Here is a 12,871-nt window from a genome sequence, read left to right on the forward strand (position 1 = left end):
TTAAAAATTTTATAAAAACTTTTACAAGGTTTTTAAAAACATTGTAAAAGGGTTTAGAAGGTGTTTAAAAACCTTTTAAAAATCCTTTTAAAAACCATTTGAAAACATTTTAAAAACCTTTAAAAACCTTTTAAAACCTTTTAAAAACCTTTTAAAACCTTTTAAAAACCTTTTAAAAATCTTGTAAAAGCGTTTACAAGTTGTTTAAAAAACCTTTTAAAACTCTTTAAAAAATCTTGTAAAAGCCTTTACAAGGTGTTTATAAGGCTTTTATAAGGTAGAAACCTTATAAAAACCTTTTAAAAACCTTGTAAATTTTTTTTGGCGGGAAAAATTTTGGCGGGAAAATTTTTTTTTTCGAAATTTTTTATCAAAAGTTTTTTGACAAAAAAATTTTTGGCGGGAAAATTTTTTTGAAAAATTTTTGGCGGGAAAATATGTCGGAAATTTTTTGGCGGGAAAATTTTGTTTTTCTTTTTATTGAATAAAATAATTTTCATCTAAGGGTAAAATGGTCATTAAAAATTAAATGAGGGCATAAATAAAAATGGCCAAAAAAGAGGGTATTTTTGAAAAGGGGTATATCAAAAGGGGCATTTTTAACAAATTCTCCTAAAAATATGACTCTAATGTTGTTTGTCTATTTTTGAATTTGTATTTTTTTGGAACTCATCTCTAATTTTTTTCATTGCATCAAAAACTTATCGTATCAAAATTGTAGAGAATCTATATTAATAAAAGGAAATTTTATTGTTAGAGCTCATCTATATTTTTTCTCGTTATTTTATTTTAAAAGAAATTTTCGAAACTATGAAAACATAAAAATCTCTTCATAATTTAATTTTAATAATTTATCGGTAAATTAAAACCTTTATAAATTAATAAAATTTCATAGTCTCAATCTTATTAATTTATAGAGGTTTTACTCACATATATATATATATATATATATATATATATATTATACACATATATAGTGTATTTTTCACAGAAGTCACTTTTTTTTTATTTGTTTTATAGTCATCTAATATCAACAACACCTTTCACAATTTGACTAAATAGTAAGCGATTTGACCAAAATACATTTCGTTAATATATACACTTATACAGTATACACGATCAATTAACTATTAAGTACGGAAAATTTCACAAAAATAAACTAAATCTTTTTTTTTCCACAAAAATTCACATATTTTGTTTTTGCATACTCAATAAAAAAATGAATTATTTTCTTACTCATTTTAACACCCAAAGTCTGAACTGTATATTCAGATACATTAACTGAATATAAAATCTTAATCTTTGCTTCTATATCGATGTTTATGAAAATTAGAGTTACGTATTTAAAGATTATATAGATTAAAGATTATATAGATTCGGAGAATTTTCCTAATTTTGTAGGAAGATAAGCGTATAAGTTAGATTTTCTTAACTTAGGTTAGAAACCAGCAGCGGAGTGATCAAGTGTAATTTTGCTCGTCGATGCCTGATGGGACATGAATGGCAAATGATGACAAAAAGGACAGCGTTTCATGCTAGAGAAGCATTTCCACGAGTAGATTCTCATATGGAGTATGTTTTGCGATGTTTTTTCTGTGGATATTAGAAGCTTTATGCAGCTTGCATATTGATGATAAGGTGGAGTTAGGAACGGATCACGCTGCGGCTTTGGATGAAGTTAATAATTCTAAAGATTGACCAAGGTATTCTGCTATCATGAGCGAGAGATTCATACCAAACTAAATGATTTTGTTCTCTGTGACTGTCACTTAGTCACACCAGCGAATAAGTTGCTAAAACTATTGCAAAAAGTGTTGCATGAGCTAGTAGATTCCAGTCCTATTTGACACTTGGAAGACTTTCTTAATTAGTCCGTTTTGAGGAGTAGTTTAGTTATAGCTTTAGTTTCAAATTTTATTATTCTACCCTTAATTCTTTTAAACATATCTTTGGTTCTATGCATGTGACAACCAAGAAGAAAAAAAAACTTAGGTTAGAAACTACGAGATAACACACAGTGTTGAAGTTAATATCGTTGTTTAATTCAAATGACGAGATGTCATAATATGGAAGTACGCTTCAGACTTTGAATATTGAAATGGGTACAATTTTTTTCTTTCATGGGTGCAAAACTAAGGGAAAATGGGTATTTTCATACCCCAGCTTTGACATTGAGCAAAATAATACATTAAGTTCCAAAATATTCAAATTCAATACCCCAACTTAGAAAAATGTGTAAAACTATACACAAGCCGTAATGGTGTTATGTCACCGTTAACGGTTGCTTACGTGGAAGCCACATAAGGAACGACGTTACGTGGAAGCCACGTAAGAAACGACGTCATTTTGAGAAGCAAAAGAAAGAGCTTCTTTTGGCTAAAACAACGTTGTTTCCATTGCCTTCTTCCCCATTTCTTCTTTCCTGACTCGAGAGTTTCTTTGTTCAATCCCGACTCTTGTTTCTTCTCTTCTCTTCTTCAATTACTCAATTGATTCAATTAGCAACGATTATCGATCGGGAAGAGTGTCTGATACTCCTCCTAACCGTATTTGCATCAGACGATGAGGTAATTTTAATTCAATTTTTAGGGTTTTCAAAATTTAGGGAATTTTTCAATTGAGATAATTAGGAATGTTTATTTAAAAAACGGGATGGCTTTCGTGTGTATTTGTGTCGTTTTGGATGAGATTGAAGTGTGTTTTTAAGTTTAGAGTTAACTTTGTTCTTAGAAAATATCATGAACACCAAGTGTTCAATGATATGTTTAAACGAAAATGAAGAACCCTCTAACTATTTTTTTAAAAATCCTTTTCAGCCCTGATGAGGGTGTAATATTCCAATGCTACAATGGTGGAGAGTTTGGAGTTGTTGATGGGATTAAAACAACTTATGTTGGAGGATCGGTTCTAACCTTTGAAAGCATAGCAGAAACAGTTGTGACTAATTTGATGGCGGCGTTGGACGATCCTCTCTGTGGGTAAAAAATCTGGTATAAGTATCCCTTTGAGGATTTTCAGAGCTGAAGTTAATGAATCAAGATCAGAATTTTTAGTAAATGTGTACAACTGCGGGTTGGGTGAAGTCGATTGAAAATTTTATTGAGAAACAACAGCACGAGCTTCTTGAAGATGGGCAGCATAGAGCTGGTAGTAATGGTTCTGAAGGTGATGGTTCTCATGGTGATGATCGAGATGTTGGTGATGATAGAGATGTTGGTAGGGTTTTTGTTGACATGGAAGATCGAGTGGAGGAGAACTTAGCAGGTTTTGTTGACGAAGAAGAGCATGATAATGACGAGGCTACTCCTCCTAACTCTGATTGCGAGGAAGTTGAAAAAGATATATGAGGTGCAAAAAAGGTAGTGGAGAAATCAGATTAGAGCAAGTCTTTGATAGTATATCTGAGTTTGAGAAGACAATTGAAACAACGTCGTTTTAGCCAAAAGAAGCTTTTTCTTTTGCTTCTCAAAACGACGTCGTTTCTTACGTGGCTTCCATGTAAGCAATCGTTAACGGTGACATGACACCGTTACGGCTTGTGTATGGTTTAACACATTTTTACAAATTGGGGTATTGAATTTGAATATTTTGGAACTTAATGTATAAATTTGCTCACTGTCAAAACTGGGGTATGAATTCAACATAGCCCCTTAGCTGGGGTATAAAAATACCGAAATATAAGAAAATAGTTGGTGTATTTTTATAGAATTTGGTCCTACTAAATAAGTACAACATATAACTCTATAATTTATATAGTATAATATCTAAGATATACGATTTAGATACCTATACGACAAGATATACATATACATGTATCAAATTTGAACTCTAAAACTGTGAAGTTAATTTCTAGTATATCAGAGTTGACAAAAATTAAAAAAATTCTAGTATATAAGATGTATCTCTATAATGCAGCTTCCTCTATATTTCTGCTATAATATTGTTTGATTCTTTAATCCTTGCATATTTTATCATGTTATTCATTTTACCAATACAAAACTAATTTAGTTTTTTAGATGCATCAGTGCATCACGGCAGCTTAAAAATGCAAGTTGATCTCAATATAAATTTTAAAAAAATAAAAAAAATTCATAAGAGCCTATACAAAATCAATCTTATTATATAAAGTATAGTTTCAAAAGTTACTAGTTTATAAGATCGCGACATGTGTCAAAATCTTATTATGTTGTAGATTATTAAAATAATAATAATTTTTTTTTATTATGTTGTAAAAGTTACTAATTCATAAGATCGCGACATGTGTAAAAATCTTATTATGTTGTAGATTATTAAAATTATGTTCTAAATTATACAATTTTGTAATCCTAAAGAAAAAGAAATCGTCCAAACAAAAAAATTCATAATTCAAAAACATAAAAGAAAACATACAAATAATTTTACAATAAAGATACACGTATTTATCCTAAAGAAAATTCTAAAAATTATACAATAATTAAACTTATACAAAAAAGTCCTACATTATGTTGAATTCCTTTGCTTAATCTTAAAAGAAAAAAATAAAGATATGTATTCTCTCACATCTTTGTCATATATATATATATATAGAGAGAGAGGAAGAGATCATTCCAATGTATCAAACTCAATTAGAATTTTTAAACACGAGCACTACAGATGGAAACCAAAACTGTGAAAATAACGAAAAGTCAAGATTACAAATTGTTTGTAATAGAAAAAGTCTCACGCGATACGTGTGTAAAATAAATATTAAATATGTTTAGTTATTTTAAAATACATTCAATAACAGTTAACATTAATATTGTAACTAATATATTGTAACTAATATTGTAAATTTTTTTTTTGTCAACAACTTAAATAGATTAGCTCAAAAGAGCCAATTGGTGGGAACACTGGTTACATAAGTGATATGAAGTGGTAGAAACTAAGATATATTAACTATAAACTAAAAATCTAATTGATTTTATGAATTATTATCTAGAACTAAATTTTTATATTCAAAATTTATAAAATAGACCAAAAGAAACAAAGTACAATACTGATACACAAAATAAGCATTTTGAACAACATATACTAATTTCAAAATATGAACAAAAAGTAGAAACGAAAGGTAAAAAATATACAAAAAATCTTGTGTCTCTTCTAAAAGTGAGAATGTGTCATGTGCGTTAGACCTTCTTCATCTAGCCTTTTTAGTTTTTACATATGCTCCAAAATTTTGACTCTACTGATTTGTTTCAAAACCTACAAAAGTCATATAAAAGAGAGAAAAAGGATATTTTAGTTAAATAAGAATTGATATTACTAAATTTAAAAATTTATGTGAGAGGTATAGAGTATGATGTTTGAAACAACCCTTCCCGTTTTTTTTAATACCTTAATTTACTAGTGGTCCCATACCCACTAACATCCTAACAACAATCAATAACCGCGGATAACCAAATAAAACAAATTCCATTAAACCAAAAGAATACCAACAACAATAATCCAATAATCAACAATGAAATAGTAAGGTGCCAACATCCTACAATGCACTATCAACTCAATACTAGCAACCTAACAATAGCTAGACCACAATCAATCAAGCCTTTAGAACATCCTCCTCCTCATCGCCTTTGATTCCACGATCACACTTTTCCTTTACCTGCACACCACAAACAACAATTGAGATGTGTAAGTATTATCATAAATACTTAGTGAGGCCGTCCTCCCATCTACTAGGTTATACACACAAGCATATGAGACCCTCACGTGTAAGCAAGCAAACAAAACACAAGCAATACATCAAACCAGGAAAACAAGTCTCGGTTGAGACAAGTGTCGACCGATGCCACAAGAGAGTGTCGACCGATGCTGAACCAAAAGGTGTCGACCGATGCCACTAGGGTGTCGACCGATGCTCCACCAAACGGTGTCGACCGATGCTCCTTGAGTGTCGATCGATGCCTCTTCGACAGACATGATCTGCGCGAACCCGAACGACAAACTCCCTTTCTAAATCGTCTCGAACCCGTCCCAAACTCACCCAATTACCTCAGAAATCACTGGAAATCACAAAAGCAACGAACCCAAGCAACAAAACAACACAAACAGCAAAGAAAACACTCAAACAAGAGAGATCTCATGCTTAGATCAACCATGGTCAAGCACTCACCTCAAGAACATGAAGATTGGATTGAGAAACGTGGAAACCAACACCTCTAGAAGCTCCCCCTTCGTTTCCAGCAACAACTATCACTTCTACAGCCTCAGATCTCTCCAAAATCTCCAAGAACAAGCCCATAAAATCTCAGAAACAATTTTCTCTCTTTTCTCTCTTTCTTTTCACTCAACGGCGACACAATGAGACTCCCAAAACCCTTAATTCGTCTCCTAACACTTTAAATGCGATTTAGGGATTTTAATTGAACCAAACCGAACCAATCAGCAATTAAAACGAACCCGACCAAACCGGAACACATGGTGTCGATCGATGCCACCAAGGGTGTCGATCGATGCTGAACCAAATTACAAAAATTGGTTCGCGGATGTTACAATTCTCTCCCACCAATATGGATTTGTCCCCGAATCCCGCAATACTGTCCATCTGCCAAGGACCTCCGTGCCACCGTCAGCACGGCCCGCACGACCCCAGACCGGACTAAACACCGTCAGCCAAGGTTTCCCGTGCCCCTGTCGCAACAGCCCGCACACCTCCGACTGACCCTCGAGGTCTCCCTCTAGCCAATATACTCACATCATAAACACTATTTGCTCACAACTCAGTGCTTCCCCCGTCCGTGGTCGCAACCAGCGAATCATGCCGGCTCGCTATCAGGCCAACCGCCTTAAGCTACGGCATCCAGGAAGTCACTCACACACACTCCCCCCGCTCTCGGGTCGCAACCCTCGAGACATACCGGCTCACTGCCGAGCCTCGGCTCACAGCTACGGTATCCAGGGAGCCTCACATATCCCGCTCTTGGGTCGTCACCCTCAAGCGCGCTCTCGGATCGTCATCCGAAGCAACATACCACTCCCACTCTCTGGCCACAAAGTCCATCGAGCTATCGGTATCAGGTGAGTTGGGCCCGCACGGCCTTGAGCAAAACAAATACTGATGCCAACGAGTATCTCCCGGCTAGATCTACCTCAACATTTCCACAAAACTTCCCCTTTTTTAGAACTTTCTGATTATGGAAACCTTCCTTTTGTGGAAACTTCCATTTATGGAAACTTTCCAAAAATAGAAACCCGAGCTATTTCTCTTTTCCCATGACAACAACAGTCAAACATAAAGAAAAATACTCATCTTATTAATCTCAAAAATGTCATAATCGTTATAATCTCAACGAAATTACATCAGAAAAAGCAAAAATACAACAACCGGAGCCATCAACCCGCATCCCGAGCACCACCTCATCTTGATACTTAGTCGCACAACCAACCACCCCTAAGAGATGGGCTGGAATACTCCGTACCCGCTCCAGCCACGGACTACAACTCGGACCCGGCTAGACAAGCTCAAGTCGCGGTCTGCTTCTCAAACCACTTCTTAAACCTTGCCTTCATCCTCGCCTCGGGCTCCCAAGTCTGCTCCTCTACTCCGTCACAGTCCCACAAGACTCTCATCAAAGGAATCTTCTTCTTCCGAAGTTCCTTGACTCTCCTCTCGAGCACCCTCAATGGTCTCGCCTCTAAAGTCATGTTAGGCTGAAGATCCTCAAGAATCTTAGCCAACAACTGATCACCCTCGTGAAGACACTTCCTCAGCATCGACACATGAAATACCTTGTGGAACGCACGCATAACCTCAGGCAACTCCAACCGGTATGCCACTGGTCCCACCCGCTCAACTACTCTGAACGGACCCATGTACCTCGGACTCAACTTAGTCTCTGTCAGTGACCTGTTCGGACCCCGCAACATGGCCATCTTGAGATACACTCTATCCCCAACCTGAAACTCAAGATCCTTTCTCCTCCTATAAACATAACTCTTTTGCCGATCCTGAGCCTCCTTCATGTTCAGCCTCAGAACCCGGATCTTCTCCGAGGTCTCCTGAACAAAATCTGCACCAAATATGCTCCTCTCCCCCACCTGAGTCCAACGTAACGGTGTACGACACGGCCTCCCATACAAAGCCTCATAAGGAGCCATCCCAATACTAGCCTGGTAGCTGTTGTTATAAGCAAACTCCACCAAGCTCAAGTGATCTGCCCAATGACCACCCCAATCCAGCACACACATCCTCAATAAATCCTCCAAAATCTGGATCGTCCTCTCTGACTGACCGTCCGTCTGAGGATGATAGGCTGTACTCATATGCACCTTTGTGCCCATCTCTGCCTGAAATGCCTTCCAGAACACCGAGGTGAACTTGGAATCTCTATCAGACACAATACTAGCAGGCACGCCATGCAGTCTGACTATCTCCCTCACGTACTTCTTGGCCAAAACCGCTGCTCCATCAGTTTTCTTGATGGCCAGAAAATGCGCAGACTTAGTCAAACGGTCCACAATGACCCAAATAGCATCAAACGTCCTCGACACATGCAAACCCACCACGAAGTCCATCGTGATCAAATCCCACTTCCACTCTGGAATAGGCAAACTCTGTAGTAAACCACCGGGAACCTGATGCTCCGCCTTCACCAGCTGGCAAGTATCACACTTTGCCACCCAGTCGGCTACGTCCTTCTTCATCCCGACCCAGTGATAATACCGCTTGAGGTCACGGTACATCTTGGTCGCCCCTGGATGAATAGAGAACTTGCTCGAATGAGCCTCTCTCAGTATCTCCTGCCTCAAATCCTCACCCTTGGGCACACAGATCCGACCATGCACAAGGATAATACCATTAGCAGAAACCTGATACTCTGCACCCGCAGCCTTAGAGGCATTCACCAGCCCCTCATCGCTCTCCTGAGCTAACCTCACTCTACTCAACAAATCCGCTCTATCAGCTGCCTCCAAACCCAAAGGTTCCTGTGAGATAGCACACAAACTCAATGCACTAATCTCACCTACCAACGCCTCCATATCCTGCTCCTGAGCCGAAGCCACCCGCTTCCGACTCAAGGCATCTGCAACCAGGTTAGCTTTACCAGGATGGTAAGCTATGTCCAAATCATAATCCGCTACTAACTCCATCTAACGCCTCTGCCTTAAATTCAGCTCAGGCTGAGTAAAACTGCACTTCAGACTCTTGTGATCTGTAAATACCTGTACCTTCCCACCATACAGATAGGATCTCCAAATCTTAAGAGCAAAGATCACTGCTGCCATCTCCAAATCATGAGTAGGGTAATTAGCTTCATGCTTCCGCAACTGCCGCGAAGCATAGGCTATAACCTTCCCCTGCTGCATAAGTACACAACCCAACCCCACTCTAGAAGCGTCTGTATACACAACATAAGGCTCGTCCTGCTCAGGCAGTGCTAACACCGGCGTGGTAGTCAACATCTGCTTGAGACTTGCAAAACTTGCCTCACACTCCGGTGACCATACAAATGGAACATCCTTCCCTGTAAGCTTAGTCATTGGCTGTACCATACTTGCAAAACCCCGAACAAACCTCCTGTAGTAACCTGTTAACCCCAGGAAACTCCGAATCTCAGTGGCACTCTGCAGCCTCGGCCACTCCCTGATGGATTGAATCTTCTCTGGATCCACTGAAACTCCCTCAGCTGAAACAATATGACCCAAGAACCCCATCTCACGCTGCCAGAAACTGCACTTACTCAGCTTAGCAAACAACTTCTGCTCCCTCAGCTTCTCCAACACTGCTCTCAAATGTACTGCATGCTCCTCAGGACTCTTAGAATATACCAGGATGTCGTCGATGAAAATGATGACTGACACGTCCAGAAACTCCTGGAACATGCTGTTCATCAATCTCATAAACGCAGCTGGCACGTTTGTCAACCCAAACGGCATCACCACAAACTCGTAGTGCCCATATCTCGTCCTGAAGGCCGTCTTCCTCACATCTGCTTCATGTATAGGAATCTGATGATATCCTGATGCCAAGTCGATCTTGGAGAACCAAGTAGCACCCCTCAACTGGTCCAACAACTCATCAATCCTCGGGAGAGGGTACTTGTTCTTACTCGGTTCAAACCCCGATAGTCAATACACAACCGAAAACTCCCATCCTTCTTCTTAACAAACAGCACCGGAGCTCCCCATGGTGAACAACTAGGACTGATAAAACCCTTGCTCAACAAATCTTCCAGCTGCTTCTTCAGCTCTGCCATCTCTGCTGGAGCCATCCATTAAGGAGCCTTGGATAACGGCATCGTCCCCGGTTCCAACTCAATAGTAAAAGGATCCGACCGAGATGGTGGTAATCCCTGCAATGACTGGAACACATCCTCAAAGTCCTCCACAACCGGAATACCGCTAACCGTAGACTTCCCCACTGACTCTGGCATAGATATAGTAACCAGATAAGCCTCACGGCCCTTCTCGATCATCTTCCCTGCCTGAACGGCTGAGATCACGAGACTCCCTGAAGTCGGTCTAATATCCTGAAAAACCAACTTCCCTCCTGGACGCTCAAACTCCACTCTACCCCGATAGCAGTCCAAATGCACCTTATACCGATGCAACCAATCCATACCAAGAATAACATCATACAACTCCACTGGACTGATAAGCAAATCCGCTGGCCACGACTCTCCTGCGATCTGAATATCAACTCCTCCAGCTCGTCCAATAACCCTCAGGAACTTGCCTCCCGCAACTCTAACAACTCCTGAACGCTCTCCAGAATCCCCTCTGATCCCTGCACTCTCGGCATACTCTGGAGTAATGAAGCTATGAGAAGCTCCAGAATCAAACATAACATGGGACTTAAACCCGCCCACCAACAAGGTCCCTACACAAACCTCATGTGTTGAGAACCTAACACTTGACCACAAGCAAAAACAAATATAATCTGAACTATTGAATTGACTAAGTTCGAATCTCAGAAGTTATACCTGTGATCGCTCCTGCACTAGTGCCACCGGGCTCCTGGGTCGCGTACACCTGAGTCGTCGGCTCGATCCAACCCACCGGCTGCACACCGTGCTGCACACCCTGCTGCACCCCTGGCTGAGCTCCAGCCTGCAACACTGCTACTGCCCTCTGCTGCAACTTGGGACAACGAGGCTTGATATGCCCCGTCTCTCTGCAGTAGTAACACACTCGAGTATCTATCCGCGTCTCCGTCACCGCCCGCTGCTCTGTCACTGCCCGCTGCTCACCTCTCTGTGGATAGCTAGTCACCTTGTGGTCCCTGCTACCACACCCAAAGCATCTCGCACCCCCGTGCCTCGATCTCTGCATAACATCAAACTTCCGCTTCTGCCCCTGCGCAGGCTTGCCGCCCTTGCTAGGAACAGAAGGCGGCTGAGACTGTTGTGGCTGCACCGAAGAACTGACCACAACCACCTGTGACCTCAAGTCATCCTCTATCCCAGCTGCAACCTCAACCAACTCCACTCTCGTAGCATAGCTCCTCACTCTGCACCGAGTCCTCAAATCATCCCGCAGAGCCAACAAAAACCTCCGCACCTGAGCCGACTCTGGCTCCCATGCCCTGCCTGCATACCCCACAAGCCGACTGAACTCTGCATCCAGCTCCCGCACTGTACAGTCCCCCTGAGTCAACCCCAAAAACCGTGCCTCCATACGATCAAGAGCCTCCTGGGGAAAATACTTGGAGTTAAACTCCCTCACAAAATCTCCCCAAGACATACCCCGCTGCACCCTCCGTGCTGTCACCGACCTCCACCACACACGTGCATCTCCTGACAAGTAAAACACTGCCAGATCCACCCTGTACCGGTCGGGACACCTAAACGAAAGGAAAATATCCTCCATCCGCTCTCTCCACTCATCCGCTACACTCGGATCGGTACTTCCTGAGAAATACCCTGCTCCCACATGCCGCAGCTACTCCATCATCCGCACATACTGAGCATCCACTACCTCGGCCCCCGGCTGCACACCTGCCTGCAATCCCGCCACAGGCTGCACTGCTGGAACCTGCCAACCACCCACTGGCGGCACTACTGGATCCTGCCCACCAACCACTGGCGGCACTACTAGATCCTGCCCACCAACCACTGGCGGCACTACTGGATCCTGCCCACCAACCACTGGCGGCACAACTGCTGGAAGTCGCTGCAAAACCTGAGCTAGCAAGTCCATCAAGACATCCTCCCTGCCCGGAGCACCCTCAGCTGCAACCCTCACACCCGGGGCAACACCGTGACCGACACCGGGCCCATCCGCCCTGCCGTCACCCAAACCAGCCTGGTCTCCAGACACACTAGGATGAACCTGTGACTCCGCCACCTCCTCACTGGCCATGCTCTAGGTCACACTCACACTGGCCTCAGGAACCTGACCTCATCCCCAACCACGACCACGACCACGCCCACGACCACGACCACGACCACGACCAACAGCATCCTCACCTCTAACCATCTGTATCATCCAAGAACAGAAGGCTAAGCAAACAATAATTCTAATACACAAAAACACAACTCACCGTGGAATCACAAAACAGGCTCGAAGAGGATGTTCTAGGACTTCATGCCACACACAATTGACCAATCACACAATCAATCATAGCATGGAATCCTAAACATCAACAGCAAAAGCACAATGAACCCTAGACCTTGAACCGTAAGGGCTCTGATACCAAAATGAAACAACCCTTCCCGTTTTTTTTTTTTTTAATACCTTAATTTACTAGTGGTCCCATACCCACTAACATCCTAACAACAATCAATAACCGCGGATAACCAAATAAAACAAATTCCATTAAACCAAAAGAATACCAACAACAATAATCCAATAATCAACAATGAAACAGCAAGGTGCCAACATCCTACAATGCTCTATCAACTCAATACTAGCA

Source organism: Camelina sativa, chromosome 9 (assembly GCF_030686135.1).
Source record: "Camelina sativa cultivar CO46 ecotype springtype chromosome 9, ASM3068613v1".
Lineage (NCBI taxonomy): Eukaryota > Viridiplantae > Streptophyta > Magnoliopsida > Brassicales > Brassicaceae > Camelina > Camelina sativa.